The sequence below is a fragment of the Monodelphis domestica genome, chromosome 4, assembly GCF_027887165.1.
Source record: "Monodelphis domestica isolate mMonDom1 chromosome 4, mMonDom1.pri, whole genome shotgun sequence".
NCBI lineage: Eukaryota > Metazoa > Chordata > Mammalia > Didelphimorphia > Didelphidae > Monodelphis > Monodelphis domestica.
Window position 1 is genome coordinate 297103272 of NC_077230.1, and position 24250 is coordinate 297127521.

Here is a 24250-nt window from a genome sequence, read left to right on the forward strand (position 1 = left end):
CCATAGAACCGAGGAGGCATATAAGTACACATATTTGTATGCATGAAGATTCTTTGTCATAAAGATGAGTTACAAAAGCAGAAAAACTGCCAAAAAGCCTGACCTTCTTGTAAAGTGTTTAAGTTTTTAAGGTGACACTGCTGGGCTACAAAATACTTAACCTTAATCACATAAAGCCTGGAATATAACCACTAAAACGCAAAGCTTTAGATGCTATAACAAATGATTTCCCAGAAGAATTTCTTGATGTTCTGGGATTTGAAAGCTATCCAGACCCTGCATAAAATGAAAATGTTGTGCCAGCTCAGATCTCTTAATCAGAAATATTACATTGTCATTGGTAGAAACTTATTGGACAATCCAAGAACTATGAGATTCATAGCATTTGGACTTACGGATGTTTTACAGTTGTTATTTCCAAAACAGGTAAATATATATATATACACACACACACACACACACACACACACACACACATATATATATATATATATATATATATATATATATATAAAAGTGTGAGGCCCTGAGAGGTTTGTAGAATAAGTAGAGAGCAGGTAATAAAAATATTTCTGAAATCATAAAAAACTATTTATATATCTCAGAAGAGATTAAAGATTTAATTATATTGTATCTATGTTTATCTATGCAGCAAGAACCAATTCAGATGTGACCTTAAAAGGTTTATTTTAATAGACTATGAAAAATCCCAGGAAGCAACAAGGCCAAAATTTCAGAATCTCTTTGCCTTCAAGGCCATGTGCTCAGGCCATAGAGAATTATATCCTCCTAAAATTGAAAAAAAATTTAATTATATTTATTTAAACTTTTTAATATATAACATGATATATGTAACACAATAATAATATAATACATGATTTGTTATAACTGTATAATTATAATTAATATGCTTACCCAAGAGAAACAAATTCTCACATTAAACATATCCAAAAACGATGTCTCATTTTTTTTATCCCTCTTCTCCACCCCTCCCCTCAAAGGCAGGTAATATGATATAGGTGTGTATGTATATATATATATATATATATATATATATTATCATATAATACATGTTTACCTGTTTGGAATGTTGGGAAACAAGACATATATTGGTACCACTAGAGAAAATTTCTTGGAGGAAATAAAATTAAAAATGGCATATTTCAATCTGCATTCAGACTTTGTCTGTTTCTTCCACGGCAGTGGTTATCTTCTTTCATCATGAGTCCCTTGGACATGGACCCTTGCCTTATTGATAATAGTTAAGTCATTTACAGTCAGCAATCATACATTATTGCTGTTACTGTGTACAACATTCTCCTGGTTCTATTTACTTTATTCTGCATCAGTTCATGTAGGTCTTTCCATTTTTTTTCTGAAGCAATCCTGCTTATTATTTCTTATTGCTCAATACTATTCCATTACTATCCTATAACACAATTTCTTCAGCATTCCCCAATTGATGGGCATCCCCTCAGTTTCCAATTCTTTGTCACCACAAAGAGATGCTATAAATATTTTTGTACAAGATCTTTTTTACTTTAAAAAAAAATCTCTATGTGAGATACAGATCTAGTAGTGTATGCAGTTTTGTAGCACTTTGGGCATAGTTCCAAATTGTCCTCAAAAGTGGCTGGCTCGGGGGGGGGGGGGGCAGCTGGGTAGCTCAGTGGTTTGAGAGTCAGAGCTAGAGATGGGAAGTCCTGAGTTCAAATTTGACCTCAGTCACTTCCCAGCTGTGTGACTCTGAGCAAGTCACTTAACCCCCATTGCCTAGCCCTTACCACAGGTCTGTCTCAGAACCGATACCCAGTATTGATTCTAAGGCAGAAGGTAAGGGTTTTTCTTTTAAGTGGCTGGCTCGATTAACAACTCTTAGAATTATATTTTATATGTAAGCATCTTAGGGCTGCCTGATTTTTCTCACATTCTCCCCTGTTTATTCTTCTCACTGATCAATTGTACTTCCATTCTGCTCCTTCAGGCTCCACTTCTACCATTCAACATTTTTTTCAGGTAGCCTTCTATGGCTAGTACAATTAAATCACACTATGATTTGGCATGTACAGTAATAGAGGGTCAGTCTAACAAATAAGTAAGATCTTTAGTTACAGATGAGTTATCAAGAGAGTTCCCCACACTATAGGATCATGGATTCATAGGTTCAGAGACCATTGAGTTCAATTTCTTCTGAGGTAGAGTGGTTAGGTGACTTGTCCAGAATCATATTATGATACTATCATCCTATGATAATAGGTTCATGGTTTTAGATAGAATTTCCATTTTCTGGCATTCTTCGTTTATGGGAATGTTCAGGTTTACTTCATAATTAAAAAAAAATTCAAGAGCTTGAAATCTCTGTATTTTCTTTTTTTTTCTTTTTACCACCCTCAGTTTTAGCCTTTTATCTTTTTATTCTCCCAACTCTGCTTCTGTCTCTTTCTATTTAGGTATTTCAAACATAAATTCCTTAATTTTCTCTAATGCCTCCCAGTTTTGTAGAGGTGTTATAAACACATCCCTTTTTTACCCTTCATCCTTCATTCCTCTCCTTAGGACCTCCAAAGGATGCCATTGTCCTACTTCTGTGAATACTTGCATTCAAGGGGAAGGAGTCTGACATGTTTGGCTTGCTGTTTTTCTCCCTTCCCCTACTCCCTCTCCCTCTCCTTCTCCCTCTCCCTCTCCTTCTCCCTCTCCCTCTTCCTTGCTCTCTCTCTCTCTCTCTCTCTCTCTCTCTCTCTCTCTCTCTCATCTCTCTCTCTCTCTGTTTCTCTGTCTCTGTCTCTCTCTCTCTCTCTCTCTCATCTCTCTCTCTCTCATCTCTCTCTCTCTCATCTGTCTTCTTTTACCTTTCTCTCTCTTCTTCTTTTCTCTCCCCTTCTCTCTCTCTCCTCTCCTTTCCTCTCCTCTCAGAACATCATCTTGGTTTGAATGAATACCAGTGGCTAAAGTCTGTCAGGAAAGAGTTAAGCATTAAAAAGCAACACATACCTTTAAAGCCAAAACTGAACAGAAATCCAGCCAAGCAGCTAAATGAAAATGAGCCCGATGTGAAACCAAATATCTACTGAGAGACAACATAGAGTGAAATTATGCTGTGTTCTAAATTGAGTCTCTAGTCCACATCTTCATAAAATACATAATTTGAATGTGCCCTTACTTAGAATGGAGAAAGGAAGAATCATCTTTGTAGGTAAGCTACTTTATTATTTTTAAAATGTTTTCATCCTGAGCTTATTTTTGACTTTAACAAACATCAAGTAACATAAACATTTCTATGTATGAAATGGAACAGAAAAAGAGGATTGTACATGAAGCTGTGAATCTCTGTCATATACAGCTTGCTCTTTCAAAGTCCCTCTCTAAAGCTACCAAGCCCTTCCACTGTGCTCTTTGGAATACTTGCACTATAGGTAAAAAACTTGTTTTCATTTTGACAGTTTCCTTTCCGCATCTTTCCATCTTCTTTCACCCTCTGAGACCTGGCTACCTCCTGATGCTACAGCTTCTCCCACCATTCTTTCTAGAATTTATTGCATTTTAAGTCATATACCATTACTCAAATAATTATTATGGGAAATTTAGAATACCCCTTGCTCTTCACTGCAACTTCTTCCTCTACCATCATCACTCAGGGACCTCTCCTTTGAAGTTCATTCCATCTGAATTTATCATCTAATCAAGATTTTGGTAGCTGTTATTCACTGACTCTCCCCACAGTTCCATTCTCCTACTCCAACCCCAAGACTCTCTCTTTCCTCAATGAGTTCAGTGCCTGACTCACAGTCTTTCTCTCCTCTCCAGTCCCTGATTTCATTCCAGGAGACTTCAAAAAAACATTGAGAACCACTATTGGGTCTGTAATCCAAAAGAGGTCAGAGATAAAGAGAAAGGACCTACCTGTACAAATATATTTTTAGTAGTTTTATTTTTGTAGTAGGAAAGAATTGGAAACTTAAGGGTTGGTTATCACTTGGGAAATGGATGAACAAGTTGTATATTGTTGTAATGGAATAATAATATATTGTATATTGTATTGTTGTATAGTATATTGTTGTAATGGAATAATATTGTGTCATAAGGAAAGATGAACAGAATGAATTCAGAAAAGCCTGGAAAGACTTATATGAACTGATGCAGAGTGAAGTGAGCAGAACCAAGAGAACAATGTATATAGTAACAGCAATATTATTACAATGATCAGCTAAAAAGGACTAAACCATTATCAGCAAAGTAAATCTCCAAGATTTTAACATGAAAACTTATATTCACAGACAAAGAAGGAACTTTTAGAGTCTGAATGCAGATCATAGTGTGACATCTCCCACTATATTTCCTTCATGAAATTTCTTTTTTATGTGTGATAGATGTCTTCTATCATGACATATGCAATATAGAAATATGTATTACATTAAAGTACAGGTATAATCTATATCAGACTATATCATTATCTTCAAGTGATGTGGGGAAGGTATAGAGGGAGAAAATTTAAGTTTTAAAATGTTAAAAAAAATTGTCAAAAATGTTTCTACTTAGCTGAAAATCTACAAGAAAAATTGGAAAATGAACATATTGAGACTCCCTCAAACACCTTACCTTTCCAGTACTTTAATTCCCTTATATCCCATGATTTAGTATCCCAACCTTCCTCAGCAACACATAGAGATGGTCGTATCCTTCATTTTGCCATCACCTACAAGTGTTCCATTTACATATTCATTAATCTTGAAAGTTCCTTATCTGATCACAATCTATTGACATTCCACTTCACCTTCTGCTTTATAACACCAAACCCTGTTCTTAATCTACATCATGACCTCCAATTCCTTGATTCCTCAGTTCTCTCCCAGGTGATCTCCCAGAACTAGCCACATTCCCCTCCTTTCCCCATCTTGATACCTTGAAGGGCCAATTTATATTGTTTTTTAAAATTATTTTATACTGTTTTTCTTTTTTGAGTCCCTTGTCCACTTATCATATTGCCAGTTGTGCCCTGCCAAGCCTTAGCCTTGTATCACTTCCACCATCATCTATTTTCCCTGCAAAAATCCTCTTCCTAACTTTCCTATTATAATCCAGAATATCACTGTACTCCTTTTCTCTCCACTTCCTCCATATCTAATCAGTTTATAAGCCCTTTTGATTTTACCTTTGCAATATTTCCTACACTTCTCTTCTCTCTTCTGACACAGATACCAATAGATAAGAAGGGCACACTTAACACCTGGTGATGGTAGCTAGTGCAATAATCTGCTGATTGGTTTCCCTAGCTCAACTCTCTCTTCACTCCAGTTCGTGATCCCTCCACTCAGCTGCCAAATTGATCTTCCTTCAGTTCAGGTCTGACCATGTCACCATATATAATGAACTCTAAAAGCTCCAGGATCAAATATAACATAATCTGGCTTTCAAATACCTTTACCATTTAGTCTATTCCTACCTTTGCAATACTCTTACACCATACTCTTAATCCCCCTATGCTATCCAGGGACTCTAAACATTTTCTCTATTTGTCCTCCATGCCTGGAATTTTCTTCTTCATCTCTGCTTCCTTGTTCTTTCTGAATTCTTTCAAGATTTGGTGATAGGCTTCTTCTAGAAGCTTTTCCTAAACCCTTTTAATGTTAGTGTCTTTCTCCTGAGATTTTCTTCAATTTATACTGAATACAACTTTGTGCATATTTGTTTTCACATTGCCTCCCTCATTAGACTTTAAGCTACTTGAGAGCAATGACTGCTTTTGCCTTTTTTTTTTGTATTGGTGGTGCTTGTAGTATATACTTTATTACTGCTTGCTGACTTGACTTTTCCTTATTAGAACAGAATAAATTCAGCATGTAACTTTCAAAGCTATCCTGTTTGTTGTCTACACATCCTTCTGGTCCTCCTTCCTTCTAGTCTATCCTACAGATTTAAAAATGTTCAATGACTCTTATCTCTTTAATTTTTTTCCTTTTTGGCAGTCCTATCATTAAATTTTCTTACCTCCCTCCACCCTAGAGAATAAAGAAAAGTAAAACTCTTGTACCAAATGTGCATAGCCAAGCCACACAAATCCCCTTATTGGACATGCCTGAAAAATGGGCCATGCCCACTCTACATCTTGGGTCTATCACTGTGTCAAAAGTTGGGCAGCATACTTCATCATCAGCCTTCTGGAATTATGATTAGACATTTCGCTGACCATATTTCTGAAGCTTTTAAAAGTAATTTTTCTTTGTAATATTTTCATTACTTTATAATTTATCTTTCTGATTATGCTCAGTTTACTCTGTGTTGGCTTATACAAGTCTTCCCAGCCTTCTCTAAATTAATTCTTTTCATCATTTATTATGTATGACTCAGTGATTTGCCATTATAGTTATAGTTGTTCAATCATTCCCCAGTTGATGGATATCCTCTCAGTTTTCAATTTCTTCCTAGAAACACACACATATACACATACATATGCCATATATGTATACACACATATATATGAGTCCTTTTCTTCCTTATTGGATTTCTTTGGGGTGTAAAATACTAATCAAAGCATAAACACAGTTTAGAGATTTTAGGGCATGGTTCTAAATTACTCCCTAGAAATGATGAGCCAATAAGCTGCTTAATTTAAGTAGCATATGTTAGATGTAGCTTTCTCCCTCATAAATGCCAAATGATTAATCAACATCAATCCAATAATAAAGTTCAGAAATATAAAGGGATGGGAGTCAGGAAAGAGGAAAAGCCATCCTTTAATAGCCCCCACATATTTTCTCTTTTTTGTGAATGATCCCCTACTTCCAATAAAATATGTGAAATAATCTGTAAAATAAATAAATATTGGTGCTATTTACATATATTCAGCCAGTCATGCAATTTTCCTTCTGACCACTGGAGGGCAAAACTTAAAATACTTGTGTTTCAGGAGTAATTCCAGTTAGTGTATGCTATTCTGTTCACTTTTAATGTAAAAAAAAAAATCACTCTTTGCATATATTTCTCCTTTTAAAAACCGGGTATATATCATCTCATCTTTACAGTTGCCAAAGGGCCTAAATGCTGATCAAATTTAATTTGATTATTCTAATTAAATGACTGAAACTGGAATTCCAATTTAATCCTTCTCACTGTGGTGTTGTATCTTAGCTTACCACATTGCCCTCTGTTCATACTGAATATTCTTATGCTCATTTAAATACAAAATCAACATGCCTTTGTTCACATCATTGCCACTACTTAAAATGCCCAAAACTATGGGCACCTGCATGGCTCCCCCTCCCCTGTTTTCATCACCAAGTATTTGTAGGTGAGCTTAAGCTAAAAATAATGACTGACATTTAGACCTTTAGACTTTATAGTTTGCAAGACACCTCTGTTTATCTTAGTTTTCTTTCCTATAAAATGGGGACAATAATAGTACCTACCTGTCAGGGTTATTGTGAGAATCATATGAGTTAAAAAATTAAACAGTGGTTGGCACAAAGTAAGTGCTATACAACATTAGCTATTATTAATATTATAACAACCCAATAAGATAAGTATTTTTAGGGTATTATTCTCATCTTATATATGGGGAAATCAAGGCCAAGAAAGGGTAAGTAACTTTCCCAAGGTCATAGAACTCATAAATGTCAGAGGTCAGTTTCTACCCAGGGTTTCCTGACTCAAAATCCAATGTTATATCCTGAGACTATTTAAAACTCTTTACTATATGATCCCTCCCTACCTTTTCAGTCATCTTGTACTTTACTACCTTCACTCACTCCACAATCCACCCATAGTGGCCTCCATGTTATTCCTAGCACTAGTATATCACATTCTATGTCCATTCTCCATGTTTTAGTAATGGTTGTTTTCCCATTCCTGGAATGCTCTCCCTCGTAGGAATTCTTACCTCGTAGAAATCCAGGTTGAGCTCAAATGTTCTGTTTTTAAACCCTTACTTTCTGTCTTAGTAATGTAAGAATATAAATTTAGATTTTTATGCTAATATGAGAATTCTATTGTAATATTGTGGTTGCCGATGAAAAGATATTATAACTTAAGTCAAAATTACTTTTAGTAGCTTAATTTACAAAGAGGTAGAAAGAGTGAAAATGGAAAAAAGGTAGCTAAAGAGATAGGTTTTTGCAAGCTACCAGCCCTTCTCTAGTGAAGTGAGGCTTAGCCCTATAGGGGCTTCCCCACATTTGGTGGTGTCTTCAGCTAGAGTTCCACTAACATGGCCTCCTTCAAAGCCAAAGCAGGAATCTCCAGAACCAATCTCCCCAGAAACCAGGAAAGGAAGGCCCGCTACTCACCCACCAAAGACAAACTCCAAAGGAAAAGATTGAAGGCCAAGTCCTAAGACAAAGTCCTCCAACACCAATGTCCAAAGGAAAAGATCCAGGAGCAGTCCTTCAAGAAGTAATCCAAGAGCCAAGTTGAAGGAAGGTCCCTTGGACAGGAAGTTTGGGAATTTTTATAGTCTGTTTTCCACATCACTTCCTGTCCCATCCTCCACTTTATGGGAACCAATTGCAGACTTTCAATTTGCCTAGCACTGCCCAGGGGCAGAGCAGTGGCCTCTGGAGTTGTCACTCACTTCAGTAAGTGTCTTGTGAACTCTCTTACTTAATGTTAAGTAGGGGTGTTTAAGTTTTAATCATAAGATTGATTAATTTAAAAGTTGCTGATTGATAGACAAAAGAAAGTTTGATCCACTCTTCACAGAAACAACTCTAAGACAGAAGGGCAAGGCTTAGGTAAAGAGGTTAAGTGACTTTTGCTTGGAATCACACAGCCAGGAAGTGTCCAAGGCCAGATTTGAATCCAGGTCCTCCTGACTCCAGGCCTGGCTCTCTATCTGTTGGGTCACCTAAGCTGTTTCTTCAAATATTACCTTTTATAGGAGGGCATTCTTAGTCCCTCCAACTACAACAGTTACCTCCAAGTTAACAACAGTTAACCTCCAAGGTTAGATGTCAGATACTCTGTTTGTATTTTGTATACCCCTATTTATTTATATACATGCTCTCTCTACCATTAGAATGTGGGCCTCTTGAGGGTCAATGTATTTCTTTGCATCTCCATGGCATAGTATAGTGCCTGGCATATAGTAGTCCCTTAATACATGTTTGTTGATTGATTGTTATCCAGTGAACCATGCTGCCTCTTTAAGGCTCAATGACCCATTCTTATTACCAAGCTCCCTTGTAAATGCCTTGATAGAAGTGATAGGTAGGGGGACAACTGGGTGGCTCAGTGGATTGAGGGTCAGGCTAGAGACAGGAGGTCCTGGGTTCAAGATTTGGTCTTAGACACTTCCTAGCTGTGTGACCCTGGGCAAGTCACATAACCCCCATTGCCTATACCTTACCACTCTTCTGCCTTGGAACCAATGTACAACAGTGATTCTAAGACAGAAAGTAAGGATTTTTTAAAAGTGATAGGTAGCAATTAATTTTTTTCTGTTTCAATTCGGTTGAACAAATTCAGCTCAACAAGCATCTCAGAAGAATCTTCCTTCCACAACCTGCATTCTTTTCCTCTCTGGGACCACCATTATTCTATTCACCCTATACTGACACCATTTTGTACTCTTCTGAAATATATCCTATCATTAATGAGTTTAGGAAGTAAGATCTATTGGTTATTTCTATGGTTTATTCAGCATTGAAAAGGCCATTTGCATTAGCATCATCAAATATATTTTACTGTGGGAACTTTTGCACTGTATGAGACCACTTTGAAATCTCCAACTCCAGGAAGTTCATGCAAATTCTAATGAAGGAATAGAAATATACTCAGTCAGATCAATCAACAAGTATTTATTAAACATCTACTATGTGCCAGCCTGTGGGTTAGCATTTGGGAGTCAAAGAAAGGCAAAAGGTAATCCCTGCTCTCAGGGAGCTCGCAGTCTAAGAAGGGAGAAGACATGCAAACAACTAGGTACAAACAAGAGAGAAATTGGAGATAACAGAGGAGAGGTATCAGCATGAAGGGAGACCAGGAAAGGCTTCTCATAGAAGGTAGGATTTTGACTGGATTTGAAGGAAGTGAAGGAAGCCAGGAGGCAGAGATGACTGAAAGAATTCCAAGTATGAGGGAAGGACATCCAGGGAAAATGCCCAGAGTTGGAGATGGAGGGTCCTGTATGAGGAACATCAGGGAGACTGATGTCACTGAATTGCAGAGTACGTGTCAAAGAAGGTTAGATGTAAGAACACTGGAAAGGCAGGAGAGTCATTCAAAAACAATAATCTTCTTATTCTCAAATGGATGAAAAGGGCATACTCTTTTATGTATTATTTTTGAGATTCACCCCCAAAATTATTTTGGATATGTCAGGAAGTGTGACATGTTAATATCAAATAGGCAGCAGAATACCAAGAAGAGTATATGCATATTAATGCTACACTGATGGAATTGGGTATAGGCCAGAAATCAGTAGGCAGAAAGAAGACGAATATAGCTGTGCAAAAGCAAGAAAAGTTTAAAATCAAATTCAAAAAGTTCTAAAGTTAGCACAGTGCAGATGTGCCAAAGGGAATGAAACCAAATTCTGACTTTCAATTTCTCCTTGAAGTCTCTCTCTCTCTCTCTCTCTCTCTCTCTCTCTCTCTCTCTCTCTCTCTCTCTCTCTCTCTCTCTCTCTCTCTCTCTCTGTCTTTCTCTCTCTCTCTCTCTGCCTTTCTGCCTTTCTGTCTCTCTGTCTCTGTCTCTGTCTCTCTGTCTCTGTCTCTGTCCCTCTCTCTGCCTCTCTTCTCTCTCTCTCTCTGTCTCTCTTAATTTCAGGGTCAACAATTGATTGAACATAACAATGAACATTCCCTGAAATGGTCATAATTAAATATAGAGAAAAACAATAATCACAAGAGCTTTTCTTTTCTGGCAATGAATGTGTCTTTGGAAAGGCAGAATAGAAGGAGAGAAAAGAACAATTTCTATCTCAGCTATTCATCTATAAAATGACAGGTTTGAAGTAGATAGCCTTTAAAATCTCTTCTATTTCACAATTTATTTTCTTATCAATCCAGGAATACTTCTCATTCTACTTCTGGTTTTTGTCATTTCAGTAGTGTTCAACTCTTCACGACCACTTTTGGATCAGGTTTGAGCTGGGTTTTTTCCCAGGCTGATTATAGATTACTTTGCTACCATACTCCATGCTCTAGCACAACTGGCTTATTTGTAATTATTCCTCTTATTGTTATTGTTCAGTTGTTTTCAGTCACGTCCAACTCTTCATGACTCTGTTTGGGGTTTTCTTGGCAGAAGACACTGGAGTGGTTTGCATTTCCTTCTCCAGCTCATTTTACAGATGAGGAAACTGAAGCAAACAGGGTTAAGTGACTTGCCCAGGTTCACACAACAAAGAAGCATCTAAGGCCATGTTTGAACTCCAGAAAATGAGTCTTCCTGATTCTAGACTCAGCCTTCTCTATGCACTATGGCTCCATTAAGTTGTCTATTCCTCATGTAGGACATGTTCTATTCCTGTCCGTTACCCATCTTCACCTTGTCCCAAATGCAGCCAAGGAGAACTTCCAGTGGTAGATGACCCTAAACATCTTTAGCAGGGCAATGAACCCAGGTATATCAGAAATTGTCACAATTCATTGTAAATTGGGTTGGGAGTTTAGAGCTGAAACAGTGGCTAGGCTCAGATGAGCATAAAAGCTTTACGGACTACCACCCTCACCCAGCTGGAAAATCTCTCAAGGGCCCCTTCCACCTCACTGTGGACTGTGCCCCGCTCCTCATCATGCTCTCTCTCCTCATCACCACTGTTTCTTGGAATCCCTTCAAGGCTCAGCTCAAGCATCACCTTCTTAAGAAAAAACCTCTCCTGATTTTCCCTTGTTGTTAGGATGCCCTCAAATGATTGCATTTACTTTGTCCATATTTCATACTTGTCTGTGATCCCTTAAATAGATTATAAATTCCTGGAAAGCAGAACTATCTCATTTTTGTAGTTATATCCTAGGTACCTAGGACAGTCCCTGGCACATAGTAAATGCATGTTGGCTGATTTATTGATCTCTTTCCTGCAAATTTGGCTGCAATAATTGGAACCTAGCATGTTTTCCCTGGAGTGCCAGTTTAGGATGCAGCAGACTAGCTCTCCAAAAGCAACCAGAAATACCAGTTTCAAGGACCAGGTTAAAGACTTTGCATTTACCCAGGTCTTCAGAGGAATTTGCTCCTTTTAAAAATATTTCATTGAAGAGATAGTCTTAGGGCTCCCTTAACAAAGTTAATTCCTTGTCAACAAGGTAAAAGGAATGAACCTTGTGTTCTGTCATTGACCATATCTCCTGAATAAGATGGGAGCTCTCTTGGTCTTGGATGCTTATTGGCCCATTGACAATGCCTTAATAATGATTAATGCTCATTTAAATCACTGGCCTTGGCCTTTAAAAGAAAGGCTGTAGAACTAAGCAACATCTGTAAAGGGCAGCTAATGGCAAAGTGTTTGGAATGCTGGACTTGGATTCAGGAAGACCCAAGTTGAAATTTGGCCTCAGGCACTTACTAGCTATATGTATACAGGCAAGTCATTCAACCCCTGCCTTGATCCACTGGAGAGGGAAATAATCAACTTTTTTGGGGGGCAGCTAGGTGGTGAAGTGGATAGAGCATCAGTCTTGGAGACAGGAAGACCTGAGTTCAAATCTAGCCTTAGTCATAGTAGCTGTGTGACCTTGAGAAAGTCATTTAAACCTGTTTACTTTGGGTTCCTCATCTGTAAAATGAGTTAGAGAAGGAAATGGCAAACCATTCCAGTATCTTTGCCAAGAAAACCCTGAATGGAGTCATGAAGTGTCAGACACAACTGAACAACAACAAAGCTAGGCAACCATTGAGAAATCAAGGGAGAATAAACATCATCTAGTTCTTTACAGGGAAATCAACATGTCATCACAGTCTCTAGGTCCTTTAAAAGACCCATTTATCAGGGAACTGCATAGCCCAGGAGAGGAAGGAATCATGTAACCCCAAAGGAGGCACTGAGCAGAGGCAGCAGCATTGGGTTGAGAAATGTTTGAATCAGGTCATAAGCTTCAGGAGTAAGAATTAGAGACAATGGATTGTCTCTGAACAGGAAAGTCATTTCTGGACCAAGACTCCAAATACAGAGGGGAGTCTCAGGACTCTGCTGTGCTCTTGCTCTTCTGAATATGGCACAGAGAGAGAGACAGAGAGACAGACAGACAGACAGACAGACAGACAGAGACAAGAGGAGAAGAGATAGAGAAGAGGAGAGAGAAGAGGGAGAGAAGAGAAAGAGAGAAGAGGGAGAGAAGAGAAAGAGAGAGAGAAAAGAAGAGAAAGAGAGAGGAGAGAAAGAAAAGAGAGAAAGTGAGTGTATAGTATAGACCATTCAGAATAATATATGTGTTAGACTATGTGTGACCTTGTAGATATGATACCAGAGTAAACCCACTCAGGAAGACCTAGGATTAAATCTTGTCCTAGATACTTACTAGTTACGGGACACCAGGCAAGCCATTTAATATCTCTGGCCTTAATTTCCTAATCCATAAAACAGGGGGAGTTGTATTCAATATCCTCTGAATCCTTTCTGCTCTAAAACTATGTTCTTACAACCTCATGTATCACAAATTGGGAAGCTGATAGATATCATCTTGTTATTCTCTTCTGTGCAGCATCTAGAGGAGGGCAACTAGGCTACAGGGGGGTTTCAAAATCATGAGGATAAGTTCAAGAATTAGAGATATTTATCCTGGAAAATGGAAACCTTGGGGGTAAAGTAGGAGATGACAGCTGTCTTCAGTTGTCTAACTGGACATCCATGTAAATTCTCCACTCCTCCCTACCTCTAGCCTAGGAAAATTCATGTGATATTTTTGGAGCAGAACTTCAAGGGGGAAGATGTGCATCAACAGCTTTAGCTGGGCAATGAACAAAAGAAGATCAGCAATTGTCCCGGTCCATTGTAGGAGGGGCTCGGGGTGGTGGAGTCTAGAATGGACATAGACTGTTGCAAGAATGGCTAGGCTCAGAATATCATTGAGGGTTTATGGACTACCACAGTCACCCAGTTGGGAAATTTTCTCAAGGACATTCATCAAATTGCCAAACCCCTTCCCCAAGGGCATGCAGCTGGGCTCACAGCCTGGCCTTCTTTTGGTATTGGATGACCGCTTTGCCCTAAGGAGTCACACTTTTGGTTGTTGCACAGGCTGGATTCTGTTGGAATGGGGTATTATGATCCTATAGTTCTGACCCTGACAAGGCTGTTTACTCTCTCTATAGCTAGAGAAGGGAATTTTTTGGGAGTGGGGCATGCACTTAATAAATATTTGCTGACTGGCTCACTGACTACTTGACTGAAGGTTGGTAAGCAGAGGTGACTTTTTTGCCTATAATATAGCATGGATGGACTGTTAACTTGGGCTGACAATCAGGAGAGGAAATTTGTGGGCTTTACTCTCCTTGGCACAGGCAGAGACTTTACCTATACTCACGTAGCAGTTGACATCATGGCAGATGTAGAACCTTTAGGAATTTCACGTGACATCATGCAGGATTTTTAAAAAGTCCATATTGTTGATTAGTGGGATATTGTAGCACAACCTAAGCATTTGGGTCTAGGCTCCCTCTAGAACAAGAGTTCTTAACCTGGTGTCCATGTACTATGTGAAGAGAATTCAGGGGGTCAATGATCTTGGATGGGGAAGAAATTATATCTTTATCTTGACTAAACTATAAATTTAACATTCTTTTCATTTATTTAAGGACATTATTCTGAGAAATGATCTATGGGCTTTCTATACTTCCAAAGAAACACAAAGCATAAAATATGTTTAAGAAAGCTATATATGCAGTATTGTAGATATAGGAATATAGCTGTGAATGAAAATAGGAATAATATTTTTATGTTCTAGGATTATGGATCAAGGAGACATATTTGGATAGATTTTGTGCCCTAATGAATCATGCAAAATAAACTTTTCCTTAAGGTGGCAATGTTTAGCAATCACACACTTAATACTCAAGGGAAATTTTAGCTTGAAAACAAATGGTCCTATCCTCCAAAATAACTCCCATACATGAAGAAATTATCAAAATAAAAAATCTTAGAATCCTTTCTTATAAAGTATTTAGGAAAGTTAAAGAAAATAACTTACTTAAAATCTCTGTTGATGGCCATTAGGTTTCTGGAAAAGTTTCAAGGCCAAAGAAAAAGGCCTGTTTGGGGCCCTTCCTCTCCTAGTTCCTATCAGCTGCTCTCAAGGTAGAGAAGAGAAAAACACTATTTCTCTTTTTTCTTACACAGATTTTTGACTGGTCATGGAGGTGTCTCTAGCAATCCCTTCCTCCTTACCCACTCAAAGACCAGAACTTTCAGTTAAAAGGGTTTATTTTTTTTCCTTTTGTATAGCCTATGAACACTCACTACTTCCTTTTTGAGGTCAAGGGTGCGATTTCACTTTCTCATTTTCACTTAGGGTCAGGCTTAGGGTCAATAGCATTTTATCTAGGGATGACCTGAAAAGATCAGCTGGGATTGGTGAGTCTATCCTTCCCAGTAGTTTAGGGATGGAAGATGTTTTCACCAAACAGGAAGAAAGGCAGTGATACTAAAACAAGAGCTTTATTTTTCCATTATGGCATATTAGGTGGTGAGCTCCTTATTTAGTTAAGTAGGCAGTTAATAAATGTTTAATGGACTAATTTACAAAAGGGAAGGCTAAAGAGTAGAAGGACTAAGAGGAATTGCCATAAGAATGTGAATATGGAATCTCAGGACTTATGGTCTTAAGGCCATCATGGTAGAAGGAGGAAGGGAATATATCAAAGGTCCTATTGGGCATTGGTTCCTCAGTTTTCATGCATCCCCAATTTTATCTCTTTGGTTACTTTCCTTAAAAAAACAAAACAAAACCAATTCTTGCCTTCTATCATAGAATCAATACTAAATAGTGATTCCAAGGCAGTAAGGGCTAGGCAATGGGGGTCAAGTGACTTGCTCAGGGTCACACAACTGGGAAGAGTCTGAGGCCACATTTGAACCTAGGACCTCCTCCTGTCTCTAGTTCTGGCTATCTATCCACTGAGACACCTCTGCTGCCACCTCTGGTTAGCTTTTCTAATCAGCAAGGAAGCCACCGGTAGTATCATTTCTTTCACCAGGGTATCTGCCAACCTGCTCATTGGGATTAGAAGCTAACATTTTGAAAAGTAGTACACCATAACACACATATTAGAACAAGTCAAACATTAAAGAAGTCTAGGACAGCCCAATCCCAAGGACAATAAAATAATACATGAAGGTAATTGTTTTTATAAGGAAGGTAAGGTCTTGCTCAGGCTTATTTCACTGGTTTCCCAAAATTCATGACCAAACAAAGAATAGAATGGATCAGAGAAGACAAAATGACTAATTTTGATTACAAAAAAGTAAAAAGGTTTTGCAGAAATAAATCTAATTAAACTGAGAATTAAAAAAAAACAATTACTGGGGGGAAATCTTTGCAGGAAGTTTCTCTGATAAAAGTCTCATTTCCAAGACATGTAAAGAACTTATTCATATAAATATATAGGAAAAAAAGAGCCATTTCTCAAATTATAGGTAGTCTAAAGATATGAGCATATAATTCTCAAGGGAAGAAACTCAAACTAGTTATAGTCATATAAAAATGCTCTAAATCACGACTAGAGAAATGCAAACTAAAGCAATTCTCAGATTCTACCGCATACCTGTCAGATTTGCAAAGATGGCAAAAAATGGAAAATGATGAATGTTGAAGGATTATGAAAAAATACTCTGTAAATGGGTGCAACCATTTTGGAAAGTCTCAGTCTCCTCATATGTAAAATGGCCTGGGGATGAAAATGGCAAACCATTCTAGAATCTTTGCCAAGAAAACCCCAAATGGAGTCATAAAGAGTAAGACATGATTGGAATGCCTGAACAACAACAAATTCTGGAAAACGATTTGGAATTATACACAGTAAGTTACTAACTGTGAGTCCACTGATCCAACCCATTGTTAAGCCTATACCAAAAAAGAGATCAAAGAAGGTAGAAAAGGTCCTTTATGTATAAAAATATTTATAGCAGCTCTCCTTGAGTTGGCAAAAACTGGAAACTAATAACATGTCCATCAGTTGAAGAATGGCTAAATACGTTGTGATATGTGAATATGAAGGAATCCTATTATGCTATAAAGTAATAAGGAAATAGATGATTTCCAAAGGGCATGGAAGAATGGATCTGAACTAATACAGAATACACTAAGCAAAATCAGAAGAACAATTTATACCTTAACATCAGTGTTATATAAATGAATAATTTTGAGGTTTATTAAGAATGATATAGATAAATAATGAAATAGGCACATACAATAATGACACTGTAAAAATAAACACATTTCAAGGCTAAAAGACTGTGATAAAATAAATAAGTATTTATTATTCCAGAGGATCGTGATGAAGGTTTTTAATCCTTTAAAGAGAAGAGATAGATTTTTGGGAGCAGAATGAGACCTATGTATTTTTGTGTTCAGCTATTGACGGAATTGTTTTGTTTGACTATATATACATACTTGTTATAAGAAATTTGTTTTTTCTTATTTATGGAGTGGAAGAGAAAGTAGGTTTATGTTAATTAAGAAAATAGAGAGGTGAGGAGCATTAGAGTTAAAATGTTGTATACACATTCAGATGAGGTCATGGTATTAATAGTTTTACTTAAAATTTGCTTTGTTGCAAGAGATCTCTCACAAAGAGGGATTAATCTGATAAACACATTCATAAAACTTGAAGAAAACTGATATCACAGGAAAAGAGATGGTAAGGTCTACCATGGTTCTAGAAAAGGGAAGATATGTATCTAGTGGATAGGTGGCTTGTTGGCACAATTGACCTCTAGATCTCAGAGACTCCTCCAAACTGTTGCCCTGTTTGACATGGATGTTATAAATTCAGTCACACTTCCCAATGAAATAATCCTGTTCCAAGAATTCTACTTTGGCGAAGACCATTTCCCACAGGAATTCCATTAGGTTGTTGGAATGTAATAAGTTTCAATCCTGGTCATATTGATATCTAGCTGCCAACACAGCTGGAACAACCTCCTTAAAATAGAGCCTTTTTCTGGAGCCAAGAGAGGGTCCTGGAGAGGGGAAATCATCTGGACTAGAGTGATATCCAATGGATAATATCATATCTGGCTGGGGTTGGGTAGCTGTGAAGATCTTAAAACAGAGGAGGCTCTATAAAGAATGGTTAATGACTGTTTCTGAATATTTAGATTTCTGCAAGAATGCATCTAATATCCAGGGGTATGGGTAATGTTAAAGTCAAACTATCTGCAAGTCAGGACGCATCAACAGTGGTGGAGCAGCTTCTGGGTTGTCTGGAGGTACTCAGGGTTCCAGTGATGGCTTGATGCTACTACGTTTTATTGCCCATGAGACATGGAGCAGTTGTGGGTAAGGGCTCTCTGGTCACAGTCAGAGGTATGGACAAGGCAAAGACAGGTCTAGATAAATAATGCTGTCCTGAGATAGGTAGAGAAGGAAGAAGTAAAAAAAAATTATAATAAAGGGCAGGGCAAGATTAGGTATGTAATCAATTAATCTATTAACAAGCACTCATTAAGTAACTGCTGTGTTCAAGTCCCTGGAGATATGAATACAAAGAATGAAACAATTCCTGTTCTCAAAAAGCTTGTATTTCAGTGAAGCTGGGGAGGGAGCAAAACAGTGAACATCCACCATCTTCAACACTGAAAGAGAGAAAAGAGGAAGGAGAAATGGGAGTTAGTCCCATTGAATAGATCTGATTGCCTTCCCTATGAATTGAAAACATGCCAAAATGGTTAGGATATAAGTGGATGCATCAGAAAGAAAAAACAAAGCAATGTATTGGGAATGCAATTTAAAAATCCAGACCAGAATCACATAAAAAAATCTCAGCTAAACAGCAAAGTAGAAAATCTGAAAATCAAAGAAGAGATGAAAAAACTTGAAAAACAAAAAACAAAATAAAACAAAACTTTGAAATGATAAAACCTTTCTGGAGAAACATACCATACACCATCATGGCTGAAGTGAGACCGAGTCAATTATAAAGAAAAAGAGGATGAAGAGAACATACATCTTTTCTGAGAGAAAAGTTATGATTTTTATTTTGCAAATAAACATTATAAAGTCAATTCTTGAAAGAATGGTTGCTCTATAGAGAAATCTGAATGGAGGGATTATATTTCAAAAACTCAGAAGAAATCAGCAAATTGTAGTGATAATTAAAGGTGATTTTGCCTTTCTGATATTTACCACAGTTTATATATTTATTCATTTATAAATAAAATTAGCAAATTATAATTTATTTGATAAAATTACTATTTACCTATTTTCCCCATGCTATAGTTATTTACATATTTATCTAATTATTAATTATACTCTTAATAAATACTATAGCTAGTAGCCCTGATAATTATTAAAAACTCATATTTGTTTATTAAATATATAATTATTAAATATATAAATAAATTTATGTTTATTTAAACATGATTTTATTAGTTACATGTGTATATATGTCTGTATGTATTTGGAAAGAGAGAGAGAATTAAATTCTTATGGAAAGACAGTTTTTTCAGTTTATAAAATAAATAATATTTATTAGGTTGGGTGGGAGCTCAGAGTTCAATACTTAGTTAAAGAGATACTGCAAATTTTGTAATTAATATTGAAATATCAGAACATTATCCTTGATTGCCTTAGAGCCTTGGATGGGAATGAATAGGAAAAATGTTCAATAGCAAGCAGAGAAAGGGGTGATCACCTTACCTGGGTTATATGAAGAGTGGTCAACTCTAACCCCTTGTTGGAGTCCCTAGAAGTCATCTAGGTGGTGCAGTGAATAGAATACCAAAATCAGAGAAACCTGAGTTCAAATCTATTCTCATTTACTGACTGGGTAACCATGGGCAAGGTATTCAACCTCTGTCTGCCTCAGTTTCCTCAATCAGAATAGCACCTACATTATAGTGTTGTTTTGAGGATAAAACGGGACAATATTGCTAAAGCATTAATATATTGCCTGGCACATGGTAGGTACTTGATAAATGCTTTTTCCTTCTTCCTTTCCCCTAGAAATCAGAGATAAAAACTAAGTCCTTAATGTTCCTATCCAGAAAGGGCCTCTTCTCCTGAGTTATCTCTGGGCACTTTGTAATCTAATGTACTTTAGAAGAAGTATAGTGTCTTGAATCATCATATAGTGCATAGTAATTTGGAATCAGGAAGACATGAGTTCAAACCCTGCCTCAGACTTCTATTAGCTGTATGACCCTGGACAAGTCACTTCTCTGGGCCTCAGACTCCTCAACTATAAAAGGAGGGGGTTCAACTGGAGGACCTCTATGATCCCTCCCCTTTCTAAACTGACAATTGCATGATCTTTTCAGCTTCAAACTCTTGCCTTCAGACCATGCTTCTTCTACCCTACCACCCACTTTCCAAAATAGACATTTAGAGCCAGGAGCCATTAAAGCTAAGACCTTCACTTTAAGCATGATTCTTTATCCACTTCCATATATTTTCTTTCCTCTTATTAGAATGCAAGCTCCTTAATGGCAAGGACTATCTTGCTTTTCTACTTGTATTTCCACTGCTCAGTACATTGCCTAACACATACGAAATCCTTTTCTATTCATTCATTCATTCATTCATTCATTCATCCATTCATTAGGAGAGTCTAATTTTTCAGTATAGACATTTTTCTATCTGGCCCATCTTCCCAACAGAATTATGAGCATTGTAAGAGATAGAGACCCTGGTGCATTTACCTCCTCTTTCCTTAGCATCTAACCCAGTGCCTTACATGTAGAAGAGACATGAAGGAACAGTTTGTTGAATTTACCAAAGGATACACTCACATGTTTCTGAATTTGCTCTCCAGCAGGATCTGGATGAATGAAAAGCTCTTGCCGTTCCAACTCTGATGAAAACCATTAGTTTCATAGGACGATCAGACTTGGCTTCGGAAAAACAAGAATAAATTCAAGTTAATTACCATTCAGAGTTACTCAGCATGAATTCCACAGGAGCCCTCACTCCACATATTTACTGAGAAACCCATCGACCATCATTTTTCTAGACAGTGCAGTTTCAGACACTTCCTGTCTCCAGCAAACCATTGCTAATATTGAATTCCAATAGTATATGAGACGATGGCTGGCAGCCAATAAGAGATGCTTTAAAATCCAACCCTCCCTTGATAGCCCAGCAATTTTTGAGTAACCTAGCAAGAGTGGGATTCATTGGACCCTGAAGCCTAATCATTTCCCCTCAGTGACAGGAGCCAAAGATAGATTTGGTGCCTCCAAAGGAACCAGCTTTCTGAATCCTCTGTTGCTCCCCTGCCCAGTTTTGATCAACAAATATTATTTTTCCAGAAGATTCTGAATCCTGCCCCAAAGTGACAAAAAGGAAAGCCTGAAGCTCATGTGTTGTTTTTTTTTTTTTCTGGCTGGACAGAAGGTGCCATTTTTAGGACTGACACCATCATGGCAGATGGGGGTAGATGCCAACTTCTTCCAACCCCCTGCCTGGTTTCCAGACCTCAGGGCACCATGGTAAATGAGAGAGCCCATCTGCTCACACAGCACGTTCTTGCTATAACATGTACAGCAGAAAAGTTGCCTTTCTTCACTGTGGGAGATTTGTAATATCTGTAGAATGCCACCAGAATCTCAAAGGTCTCTCCCTCTTCTCTAGGGATTGATCCTAGGGGAAGGAAGGAAGGAAAGAAGAAAGAAAGAAAGGACTTAGACATCAAACATTAATTTAAGGAAATTGTTCTGTTCTTTATGTTTTTTGAGAGCAGGTGCTCCCTGTACCTAGGACACAGGGGAGAACAAATCACCTCAGTCTTTCAACATGACACACAACCATTCTCTAGAAAGATTTTTTTTAAATCACTTTTATTAGCATAATGAGAACATGTAAGTGATTATCAGGAACAGAAAGTTGTTCAGGGGTTACTGAGTTGCATATAGAATTTGGCTAGAGAACTCTAGATTGTGAACCTGGAAGACTTAAAGTTAATAATTCTGCCTTTGATACTTACTAGTTTATGAGATCCTGGACTATTTATTTAATTTTTCAGCCTCAGTTTCCTCATCTTCAAAATGGTAATATTAATAATAGTATTTATTTCATAGGGCTGTTGGGAGGATAAAATGAGATAACACATGTAAGCCATTTTGCAAACCTTAAAGTACTATATAAATGCTATTATTGTTGTTATTAATCACGCCCATAATATAAGCAGTTAAGAATTTCAAACCAGTGATCTGAAAATAAATATGTTCTCTTCACAAGCAAGAATAAATTGAAGATTCCAAGAAATAAATCAACTGAAGTACTGGTTTCAAATATGTAAATTCTGCTATTTCTTCTTTTTTCCCCTACCTATCCTTAATTTTATTTTTTAAATTTTATTTTATTAATTAATTTTATTCATTAACTTTTTTTATGTGGGAAGCAGGAGGCATCGTTATGTAGTTTCATCAGTATAGGAAACTAACTGGTATGGAAACTGGCTCTCTCATCTGTAACTTATAGTCTTAGAGACTTGCCTTAGGTCACATATACTAGAGGCTGAACTTGAACCCAGGTCTTCCTGATTCCAATGCCAGTCTTTTGTCCATTCCATCAAAATGCCTTTTCAAAGTAAAAGCATCTGGTGGAAAGAAGGAAGGAAGGAAGGAAGGAAGGAAGGAAGGAAGGAAGGAAGGAAGGAAGAAAGAAAGAAAGGAAGAAAGAAAGGAAGGAAGGAAGGAAGAAAGGAAGGAAGAAAGAAAGGAAGGAAGGAAGGAAGAAAAAGGAAGGAAGGAAGGAAGGAAGGAAGAAAGAAAGGAAGGAAGAAAGGAAGGAAGGAAGGAAGGAAGGAAGGAAGGGAGAGAGAGAGAGAGGGAAAGAGGAAGGAAAGGAGGAAGGGAAGGAGGGAGGGAAGGAGGGAGAAAGAAAAAAAACACATTTATTAAGGACTTCCTATGTGCCAGGCATAGTGCCAAACACTTTACAAATGTCTCATTTGATTTTCACAAAAATGCTAGGAGATAAGTTCTGTCATTATATTCATTTTACAGTTGAGGAGCCCGAGGCAGACAGAACTAAAATGACCTGCCTAGAGTCACATAGCTCAGAAATATAGGAGTCTGAATTTGATCTCATGTTCCTGATTCCAGTCCCAGTGTTCCATCCACCGCATTATCCAGTTGCCAAGAATTGACATATAACTCTTAAAAAATTCATTTGATCCTCCCAATGGAGATACTTCCTGCCTGAAAACTATGTAGAGTGCCCAATCCTTCTGACTAACTCACTATTAAATGAAGTGAGTTCAAGAACGATTTGATTTAACAAATCCCCAAGGCTAGTCTTAGTGGTTCTGTTTGTCTTCAAATATAGGCTGGTCCCCTCATAATCAGATACCCCTCAAAGAGCCAGTGTGTTGCAGAGAAAGAAATCCTGGCTATGGTTTGCCTTCTGGCACTGTCACATCTACCTATATGACCTTGGGCAAGTCCTAACCCCTCTAAACCCTGGTTTTCATTTAAAATGGAGCCTCTGTAATTCCCTGCACCTCTGATTTTTTTATATAGCTCATTTCATCTAAATTTCTAGAAATACTTTATTACAGTCATCTTCCCAGAATTTATTTAATGTGGGGTAAGTGACAGGCATTATTGCCCCGAGGATCTGATTTCTTGTGTTGCAGATCACTTTCAGTATGCAATCCTAGCTCATCATGATGGCTGGGGATTTACACTAAACCTAAGGGGAACCACTCACTTGTTACTTACTCTAACTGTACTATTGTCAAGAAAATCCCATTTTATAAACTGACTAATTGTATCTAAGAATGTGGACTTTATGGGGCATAAAGAAATGGGGAACAGGTTGTTTTAGGAGTTACTTGTGCCTGGGGATGCCCAAGAGCTCAAGCATTACAGTTTTGCTATTTTCTCAGCAGCCAGAGTTGGAAACCTAGAAATCTGGTTCCATCTTCCCTCCTAGGGCAAGGATCAAAATTCACTTCACTAACTTTAAAGATCTGAAAAACAAAGGTGTTGAAAAGAGACCAGAAACATGGTCCAAGTGCAGAACGAGAACATACCACCAAGTCACAAAGCCTCTAGACCTCATATAAGCCATCCAGGGAGGTATTGTCCAATATTCTTGCTCAAGCCAGTTTTCCAGGGTGATAATAGGGAAGGATTTACTCTAGCACATTGCCT

The 24250-nt window shown here is 37.5% G+C and overlaps 1 long non-coding RNA gene across 1 annotated transcript; it reads right to left on the bottom strand.

The window, feature by feature from the left end:
- Positions 1–670: 670 nt before the first annotated feature.
- Positions 671–16954, bottom strand: LOC103095383 (uncharacterized). Its single transcript, XR_008911378.1, has 3 exons — positions 16696–16954; positions 2995–3070; positions 671–789 (listed from the first exon to the last, which is right to left on the bottom strand). It is a non-coding gene; the product is annotated as an uncharacterized LOC103095383 (long non-coding RNA).
- Between the last annotated feature and the right edge of the window lie 7296 nt (positions 16955–24250).